This window comes from Magallana gigas, chromosome 10 (assembly GCF_963853765.1).
Source record: "Magallana gigas chromosome 10, xbMagGiga1.1, whole genome shotgun sequence".
In the NCBI taxonomy this organism is placed as follows: domain Eukaryota; kingdom Metazoa; phylum Mollusca; class Bivalvia; order Ostreida; family Ostreidae; genus Magallana; species Magallana gigas.
The window spans coordinates 28,167,133-28,178,163 of record NC_088862.1 but is presented as its reverse complement, the minus strand read 5'-3'; the positions used below and the strand labels follow the sequence as shown (position 1 = coordinate 28,178,163).

The 11,031-nt window shown below is 29.9% G+C and overlaps 2 long non-coding RNA genes across 2 annotated transcripts; both read right to left on the bottom strand.

Annotated features, from left to right (window-relative positions):
* Positions 1 to 367: 367 nt before the first annotated feature.
* On the bottom strand, positions 368 to 1,279 carry LOC136272093 (uncharacterized). The gene is made up of 3 exons (XR_010709998.1): positions 1,081 to 1,279; positions 930 to 991; positions 368 to 505 (listed from the first exon to the last, which is right to left on the bottom strand). It is a non-coding gene; the product is annotated as an uncharacterized lncRNA (long non-coding RNA).
* Positions 1,280 to 1,987: 708 nt separating this feature from the next.
* LOC109617998 (uncharacterized) lies at positions 1,988 to 4,464 on the bottom strand. Its single transcript, XR_010710414.1, has 4 exons — positions 4,357 to 4,464; positions 3,874 to 4,011; positions 3,437 to 3,520; positions 1,988 to 3,323 (listed from the first exon to the last, which is right to left on the bottom strand). It is a non-coding gene; the product is annotated as an uncharacterized lncRNA (long non-coding RNA).
* Positions 4,465 to 11,031: the final 6,567 nt, after the last annotated feature.

Genomic DNA, 11,031 nt, shown 5'->3' with positions numbered 1-11,031 from the left:
TTGTTTTACCTTCACATGTATATGTTTACATCTACCAAGTATGACCCCCTCTATTTCTTACGGAAACCTATTGTAATTCATAGTAATGAAGAAAAAAAATCCTGACATAACTGAAATCTACTTGTCCCGTTTATTGATTGGTTAAAATCTAAACCGACCTAAAACAACCACGGACTGTGCAAATAATCATGAGGATATCAGACTTAAACTTCCAAAATACGATTTCTTTGTTTCTTTAAGCTAACGAGCTGAGTTACACTAACAATAATTAGGTTAATAACATTTTGAAGATATTGAACAAAGCTAAATTTGTTCAGTTTTAAATGAGATGAACAAAAAATGTCAATGAAAACATCTTAATAGATACCTCCGGCATGATGTTTACATCCAGTGACATAATTACAGTCTTCATCAGTACAACTACATGTCGACTGACAGTTTAGTCCATATGAAGGGAAAGGACATGCAATTGAACAGTGTATTCCTGTATATCCTTCTTTACAATCTGAAGAAAAAACCGTAGAAGTTCATAAAGTGTGTGTTTGAATAGAATAAATGGTAAGATATAACTAAAGATACTATATAAATAGTGCCTGTTTGGGAGGGTTACTGTTGAAATTGACACCCCGAAACAACCATTGTCAACCGACGCGAAGCAGGCACATTTTATTTTATTATACTGTATGTCTTAATTTGAAAGAACATTTTACTGCTTTTATATAGAAATGAAGTGAATTCTACGGTGAACCGTACGTGCATAATTTATGCGCATGTAACAAATTGTTGTATTACCCGTTGCCAAGTGTGGTGCGAACGCTGAGGGTAATAGAACGGATTTCCAACTGCGTTTAAACCAATCAGATTTCAGTATTTAACATAAGTATAATAATTATTATTATCACATATATGTATATTACATTGGCACTTACTTATGCACTGTTCTTTCAAGGAATCCCATATGTACCCAGAACAACATCTGGTTCCATTAATGCTACAACAATGACACAGCCAGCATTATGTACAAATATAAATATTATAAATGTTTTTTGTGAACGTTTTGTTTTAATTAATAACTTCTACCTATCACAGTTGTTTGTCGAGTTCGTTTCAAAAAGTCCCAGAACTGTCACCGTTGCAATGCACAACGCCAATAAAGTTTCCATTTTAACTTTTTCTTGTAGTTTCAATAAGATTGGATTCCTTGAGGCATTGGGTTAAATATTTGATTTAATGTGCCCGTTTTCTTGTATAATACAATTAAAAAATAAAAATGACTTTGTTATTAAAATAGGGAAATGAAAGTTCAGTTAAATAGATGTATTCATTGATAATTATTACAATATATCAATATCATAAAAATTTACATCAGATTTTAAAGATAGCAAACGTGATAATTGCAATTTATAAAAGAACTAAGGATTCGCTTAATCAAGATTATGTAATCGTAAAAAATATAATTCCCTATTACTTCCCCCCAAAAAGTAAGTACACAATGACCTTTATAAGCCTAAAACGTGTATTGTTTTAACTATAATTGAGGAATTTGCCAGTTGTCTATATTCTTGTGAACATTTGTGTTTCAGGTATAACAAAAGTCGAAAACCAAATTCCATCTACTATCTTCAATGTCGACAGATACACGCACATCTGACTTAACCTTAGAAAGAGGACATGTTTAATGTTTTTTTAGATTTGTTTATAGGTATTAAGAAGTCTCTTCTTCTGCTTGTAAAGAGTTTTTCTTTGCACGGTAGTGATTTAGTCGGATAAAGGGTAAATATTTGTCTTGGTATTTAAAATGGGATACTGACGTAAAGAATTGTTGACAGTGACATGCATCAATCTTTGCACATCATATGTATCAATCAATCCATTCTTTAAATTTTTTTTTTCAATATGTTAACAAATACATGCATTATACTTGTAATCAATTTAAATCTATTAATTTTTATTAATATATAAATTCTTTTGACTACATTCCGTAATTAGTTCTGAAATCTGAAAATTGGTTTTGTATATTTACTCGTGACCTAATAAGATCTTAATTACAATATGGTACAAAAATTGGAACATGTATAATGTACTCTAAATCTTTTATAGACTTACGACCTCACAAATGAAACGTATATCAGGGTTTTGACTATTTCTTATTAGGTTAGTTCCTGACTCACTACGGAAATATTTCCGTAGTGAGTCAGTAACTAACATGATAAGTGTTTTGTTTTCCCAAGGACTATCAAGCGACATATTTATTCACAAATAGCGATAATCTTCGTAAAGCCATTTACAAGATGTTTAACATCTCGTCCAATCTAACTCATTTAAACTCTTCAAAATTTTCAATCTCACTTTTCAAATACTCTTTAAATTGTTTTGCTTCACCCATGTTTACTTACAATGGTTTGTTGCTATTCAATTTTAAATGTTTTCTCCCTTTCCTCTGCAGCAATTTGAGCAAATTTCGACGCTGCCATTTTGTTCTGCTCCAGACAAAAACAATGTGATGTCGATATTCTTAGGGCAACTAATCTAATTTTTAAGAATTTCAAAGGGCATCTACTCCAAATACTTTAAGATCTTAAGGCAGGCGGTTTATGTACTAAATACTATGAAATGTCGAAATGAGTAAGCGAAGCGTCAGTTAATGAAAGCCATATTGCCTAATATTATTTCTCACTAAACAAATAAAGAGATATACGAGGCAATCAAGTGATATGTGTAAACCAATGAAAGTGTGACATTTCAGTCAAAGGGAAAACAATATAAGATATGGGATGGATCTATGATAGCAATTTTATCTATTAAACGCTTGTGTGGAAACATGCGGACTACATGTAACCAACGGAAGTATTTTTATTAGTATTAAACTGATTGCGTAACTGTTCCGCTACAAAAGGTCGTGTGAGAATTACTAATATTTACGTTCTTGATAAAACATCTGCTTGGTTTGTGATTTAATTGCAATAGAACACATAATATAGAAACAACTAATTATAGATACTCAAATTAATAACATACAGGAATTATGCTTCATCTTAAAGTTATACCTGAAAGATCAATAAGCTACTTTTAGCGTCACTTTATAACACAGTACATGTACCACCTTTAATTTCATTGCAGAAATTAAACTGAGTAAGTGGGTAATTTACGCTTCTCTAATCTCCATGTGTATATGTATATTATAGTTATTATAACAGCTGTCACTGAAAGCCCGACTATTGGATAAATTAAACGTTTTGCTTCATAAGGTGCTCTCTCCATGGTTTTGAGATCCATCTGTAAATCTTTTGCACCGCCTTTAACTACGGTTACGTTGAAACTCTCTGTAAAATAAATCTTACATCAGTATATTTGATGTTAAACATTTAATGTTATACAAATCAAGAAAATTTTTTAACAAAAAGTCAAATTTTGCGCCAACATTACATTAGATTACTTTTATAATTGCCAATGGTATTTTGTGTTGTGATGATCGCGTTGAAGTTGAACTCCCTGTATATAGACGAAGAAGGTGGATGTTCTAAGGAAAAATAAAAATAGTAAGAAAGATATCGATAACAATGTATTGGTGTATTAATAAACCCCCCAATATTGTCTGTTATAAGATAATCAACATAATATGATGAAACGATATTAAACGCAGTTTCGTCCTTGTTTCATTATTCAGTCCAAAAATGTCAGACACATACATTTGTTTGGTACATGTATTATAATTTCGATTTCAAAATATTTAAATCGAAAAAATATATTATTTTTCCCCATGAAATGTGATATATTTAAAGTATGTACGTTTAAGATCCTAGTCAGATAATACATGTAAATTAGCATATGTTTCGATTGGTAGATTCAGATATACACAAAAGATCAGCATACCTTTTGTTGAATGTCTACATCCGTTTACATTATCACAGTTTTTCTCCGAACAATTACATTTTGACTGGCAGTCCAATCCATAATAAGGGAAAGGACATCTTACGGTACAGTTAATTCCAATATATCCTATGTTACAACCTAACAAATATTCAATAAATATATAACTATAAATGATTTTGTTCAGAATTGATCAGTATATATATATATATATATATATATATATATATATATATATATATATATATATATATATATATATATATATATATATATATATATATATATACACAGTTGCAATCTGTATTTATTTTAGTGTCACATACGTAAACACATAGTTTGGTCCTGGTCCCACTTGAATCCTGAACAACACGGTGAATTAATTCTACAATGTTGGTACATCTGTCCATTAATAAAGCAAGGATTGTAGTATTAAAATGAAAATTCAAAATTATAGCGCCTGTATCCAAGTTAATAGATACTCACCCTTTACACATGTCTTTGCAGGTATACTCATACATACTATGCAACATCACTACAACATTGATTATTTTCACTTTTGCTGTCATATTTTCTGATTCCAAGCTATTAAAAAATATGTCTGCTTTATCTACTTGTATAAACATACAACGAATTCCCCCTCTAATTATTAAATAGAATGACAGAGATATGGGGAATCAAAAGTTTAATTAAAATTGTATTAAAGAGGAAACTAAAACAATGTTTTCATCCAGTGCATCCTGTATTGATATTGTTGATATCAATAATACTGTAAAAAAAAAAATATGATATTCTGCTTACATATTTCTGACTGCCATGTACATGCTTGTAAAAATTCTGATAAGTAAAATGTTCAAACGCAACCACTGTTAATTTTATCTGAGAAGAAGAAAAAGAAGAAGAAGAAGAGAAAGAGAGAGGAAGGAGAGAGGAAGAGAGAGAGGAGATAGATAGAGGAAGGGAGATTGACATGACTTATGTACGCACGTGTAACACGTGAGTTACACATTTTTATTCTATTGCATCACCTGGCATAAAATATAATGATACCATAAGTCTAATCGTTTGGATAACCATGAATGTAAAAAAAACCATAACGATTTGCAATAATCTGATGAGGCAAACATCAGGAAACCCTTGATATTGCACATGTACGTAATTCATTAAACAACCCAAGTACAACGTACATTTACATCTGTTTTGTTCAAGGTCTGTCTCACCCCAACCCCAACCCTAACCCATGGCACATGTAGCAGGATTTACCCTCATATACAAACATAAATTAAGCTAACAATGAGAATATGTGTGTTACAAAATTTATTAACAATGTTTGATATAATCAATATGGATATTTTATTCTATTGACCCTAAAATATATAATCACTTCAAGCATGTTCATCAAATTACAGATTCAATTCAAAACGACTATATTTTCTGTTGCATATAAATTTTGATATACTTGTACAATATATATACAAGAGTGAATTATTTTTCAAAATTGTGTAATTGATTTTCTTTCTATAAATCAAGCTCCGGTCTCTGACAACGTTTCTTTTTAATGAGTATCATAGTAAGCTGTATTAAATCACTTCTATGGCTATTTAATACGATTTACAAGTGCTTTTTTCTCTGTAAACGTATTTTATTTACAGATGTCCCGAACAAATGACAAAAAAATTGTCTCACATTGAGTTGCAATGTATCACTAAAGATACTATAAAACAAACTAACATTAAAGTTTTTTGTAGCGTAAAATGAAAAACAAGTTGATCAAAAGCGAATTTTGAATACTTCTTACAGTAATAGTGAAAGTTATATTAAGTGTATGTCGTGTGATTAAAGTATACCTACTTCACAATATTTGTTAAAATCAAGATTTGTAATATATGATCGGTTTATTATAATATATATATTTGAGTTGGCCATGTTATATTTATAAGATATGAGATATAACAGCATAGCATGTCAATAAGTGATACTTTTTTGGAAACGGTTAGAACTTAGTATTGATTTATCATTTGTTCAATTTTATTTTATTGAGCAATCCGTTTGGTATGTTTTTACCCTTTATTGCCTACAATATAAATTTCTAGCTTTAAAACTGTATATACATGTACAAATATTAATATTGATGACTTCATTTTTTTTTGATGAAAATTTAATCTTTATAAGAAAAGGAAGTGTACAAACATGTACAGCACTTTCAACGTTATTTTTTTTACAAGATAAACGATAGGATATGATTCACGCACGATAGGATAGCATTAACGCACGATAGAACAGTATACACGCACGAAAGGATAGGATTAACGCACGATAGAACAGTATATACGCACGATACGATAGGATTGATACACGATACGATAGGATAGGATTGTAAAAAATAACGTTGCGTGTACTGTATAGAGATATTGATCCATTAGATGATTAAAATAAATCAAATAACAAATAAAGAAAAGTTCATACTCTACTTAATCCGTTCACAGAAAATGATTTGGTTGTTGGTTTAAGAACGATTATTTCAAATTAAATTAATGAAATTAGATTAAATTAAAGTAAATTAAAGGAAGGTAACCTTACATACATATTTATAATACCATGATATATGCATCTAAAAAGGGTCTATTGTGAGCACAACAACTTTTTTGTGTCAATACATGTTTGTCAGTTTCATTTTCAACCAATTTAGCGACACGTAAAATCGTAAAACTGCCATTTTGCAATCAGATACATTCATACAGTCCATAGCATGAACAATTTATAACGGCAACATTTTTGGAAAACAGAAAGAAATCTAAGATAATTGAGATTATGTCAAGTTTAGGCTGAGCACCGTGGTTACACTGATATTCGTCAATTTTAAGAAATTAAGATAAAATCACAGTTTAAAAGATACGAAAACTCCTTGCCAATAATTCTCTTAATACAATGCGTTATTAAAGATAACGTTTCAATGATCAATTCTAGGTATAAACTCCAAACAAAACCTGCTAAAAGTGGTCCACAACTTACATTGGTGACTGAACAGCATTATATGTATGCACGGAAGTTTTTCTGGAGATAATACATTTTTTCGGAATAAACTTGTATCGTTCTTTAAATACGATATCTTATAACATAAATCAAAATTCATGTTCAAATGTTAACTTCTTTTTAGTAGACTTTTTAATTAGGATACATATTAAACTGCTTCAGTACAATGTAGTTGTAAAAGAAAATATGCGTAAAGTCTAGATCATATTTTCACTACCAGTTTGAATTTCATGTCACATTTATCAGGAAAAGACTTTGATATTAAGCTACATGACTTATTTTTTTAAATAGAACGAAAAAATCTTTTTATGCCATTGTACTAGCAGTCAATAACATGATTTCAATAGATGTTTAGTTTGAGTACCACATGTAGTTTTAAACCATATTATTTGAATATTGTAAAATCATCGTTTGATCGTTTGCCGAAATATCACGAGTGGTTTGCAAGATTAGTTTTTGTCGTGAAACTTACCTTGAAAGTTGACCACTAACCGAAATACTTTGGCACGAATATAAAAAAAATGCATACAATTCGATCGCTTGAGAATAAAAAAGGGTAGCAGTCACCAATAAAAGTTGGTTTACAACATATTGTTTCATAATTTTTTACTTCATTATTTTTTAAAATCAGCAAATCAGTGTAAGATATCTTCCAGAGAAAAAGGATATCAATATTTTTATGGAAGTCAAGTACTGGCCGTTTAGTAAGCAAACAAAAAATAATATAACGTTTCATGGATTAAAATCGTTGCCGTTTGTAAAGTAATCAAATTTGTATCTTGTTTAACACACATATATATTATTTATCTTGAAGTTGAAACCAATATGTAAATCAATTGGACACGTTGCTTTTTTTTATTTGGTTAAAAAAAGCAAAACTTGTTTCGGACCATTTAGAAACGTATTACGCAAAAATCACACGGAATAAAACAACTGCAAGCTGTCTAAAAGGTAAATCAAATGTGATTGAATAGCATAACTTTGCCATTTAATAAACTTCACAGACAGTTAACTGAGCATTCAGTTGACTGAATGACAGACTTTCATCCTAAGAATGAGCTAGTATTTTTTTACGCTTTCCTAGCACTGGTGTGTAAATATACACCATATAAATGATAAAAGACACTGATGTAAGTCCAATTACTGCAAACATTAAACTGTGAACCCTACTAGATTCCGTTTCCTTATAGCATGAAGAAGTGTATTTTTTTGCTGTATTGTCCGTAACATTGGAAGTACCTAAAAATGCCACAAATAAAATAAACATAAATATAAACAATCGACATGGCTAATTTGAAAAGTCAGATTAACATTGCATACCTAGCTAAAAAGGATTTTGTTAAAGTATTTAAGCATTTTTATAGATAATTTTACACCGAAAACGAATGGTCTCATTGACAAACTTTTTAAAGACACGTATACAGAAATACGAATATGTGAATGTAGTCTATAATTACTAAAAATATCATTAATGAATGTACAAATGCCGTACGATGTCATTATATATACAATGCAAACAATTATATAAAAGGTATGTTATGATATAATGATACTTGATGTTATCATATATGATGCACATACAATAAGAAACACTTCAGCATTATAGCATTTTATATTGTTAGTATTTGGGGAATAGAAACCAGCTTCTTTTTGTTCTCACCTAATTATTTATTGTTACAAAATGGATTAAAGACGAATTTCACAGTAACATTTCTATTAGTCATTATATGATACGTTGTTATAGTTGATCATGTACATTGTATGAGTGTAAGACACACATAAGCATTAATTACATAATATGAATAAAAAAATAATTCTACCACTAGGAGTGATATTTAAAAAAGTGTCATGACATTTCGCAACGCTTTCTTGTACAAATTGTTGTAGCCAGGGAATGTGTGTCTTTCTTGATCTGTCACATGCACGTGTTCTCGTTCAGCAGTAATACTCTGCCGTTCCAAATAGGCACAAAACAGACACATTTAAAAAATCAAAGGATATTTGACTTATGCAGAATAGTACTTACTTTCACCATGAATGACGTTATCTTTCGCAGTGATCATAAGTTCTTTTCTGGCATTCTTGTAGTTTATGTGAATTGTAGATTGGATCTGATGATCTACAACGAAAAAGTGTTTATGCCAAAAAAAAAAAAAAACAACAAAAAAACAACAAAAACAAAATCACACTTTTTACATACAATTATTCTTTATATTCTTAACAGATATTGTAAAAAAAATAATAATTTTGTACATCAAATACTATTAAAACACAAGAATATATTACTATAATTAGACAATTGTATAAAATCCTCAGATTTATTGTTGTTATTGAAAATCACATTTCAAATAGAGCTTAATGGATAATACTGATATGGAATCTTACTTTCTAAAGCATTTATACAACGATTGACATAATCACAAACTGTAGCATTACAGTCACACAAAGACTGGCAATCTTGTCCACACGTAGGATATTGAAACTTGGTGACATAGATTATTCCATTAAATCCGTTTTCACATGCTAAATAAAATGACAATAATGTTCAATGAATTTGTTATAATGTTGACATGTTTCATGAAATACGTTTAATTAATTAAACGTTAAAATATATATTCAATCAGTTGTCCTGTTCTAAAATGCTGTTCCTGTGAAATGCTCTTTAGAAAACGTTTACGCTTTGGAATTAGATAGATTACACCTGATTATTTATCATATTTGTATGGAATAAATAAAAACATACGTATACATCTAGTTTGAGCATGATCCAACTTGTACCCTTGGCAACAACTCAACGTTCCATCTGTGCTACAATTTGTAAAAAATACAGTTGTGAGTAGTTAGGTTAAACAAAATTCTGAAATAGTCATTAAAAAAAGTAATTTTTACTCACTTGCTGCATAAATGCAAGGACCCAAAAACAAAGATTTGAAACAGTATTACAAAAACAGTGTAAATCGTCTTTATATTTATCACTGTTTCTGAATATTTCTTCTTGCTCATTTTAATCCATATGAAAAAAGACATGTGTTATGCAATTGCATTCATTAAGCCGAAGAAACGAATAATATCGCCGGAAAAATTCTCAACTTTAAACAACAGAACACTATAGTCTGTCCCAAGATATTTTTGCCGCATATTTTGTTAAATTATTCAATATTTATAAATACCTCTTGGTTCAGACGATATTCATTCAATAGTATGAAAAAATCCCAAGATTTCCCCTTTGAAACGCCCCCTCTAGCTTGTCGGGTATCAGTACACGGCTAAAAATAAAAAGTCTACGAGGTTTTTCCATTGCCAAGGAGATGAAGACGCCCGGATGATAACGTTGAAAAATTGCGCGAGGTGTCCCGAGTATTTCCGAATGGAGAAAAGATGTCAACATTCCCCATTATAAATCTCCGTAGGAAATCTGTTTTCGTTCCTGTGAATTTTTACGAGGGGAAAATGATAATGTGTGAATGAAGTTATCTTGGGAATTTTCCCTTTCATCGATTTTAATTGCACTTCAGTCACAGGTATGTGTATTTTTATTAAAAATCGTTCAAATATGCAGCATAAATATCTTGGGACAGACTATAAGAGATTTAATAAAAAAAAAAACAAACTCTTTAAAATAACGCTCATTTTAATCCATATGAAAGAAGACATGTGTTATGCAATTGCATTCATTAAGCCGAAGAAACGAATAATATCGCTGGAAAAATTCTCAACTTTAAACAACAGAACACTAAGAGATTTAATAAAAAAAAAAACTCTTTAAAATAACGCTTATGGTAGTTGATAAAATGAAAAATAAAGGATTTTAATGTGAAGAGTCATTTACTGTACATGTTATAGACGTAAAATAATAAGTAATGAATGAGTACACATTGTGATTGACACTTATCTCGTCGTCTTGAAAAATCTGTTTTATATATGTAAATTAATCTCAACCAAATCATTGCTCTTCAGTAATGTGTTGGTTGTAACATATTTCATTGAAATGTGGTTTTGTTGAAAATAGACTTTGATTTTTTGAGCGATTTGTATTTTTAAGTAATACTTCTAAAGAACTGTTTACCTATAGATGGAATTCATTTTTTTATCTTCAAGGAAAACGTTTCTGTAGCAATCGAGTGGACG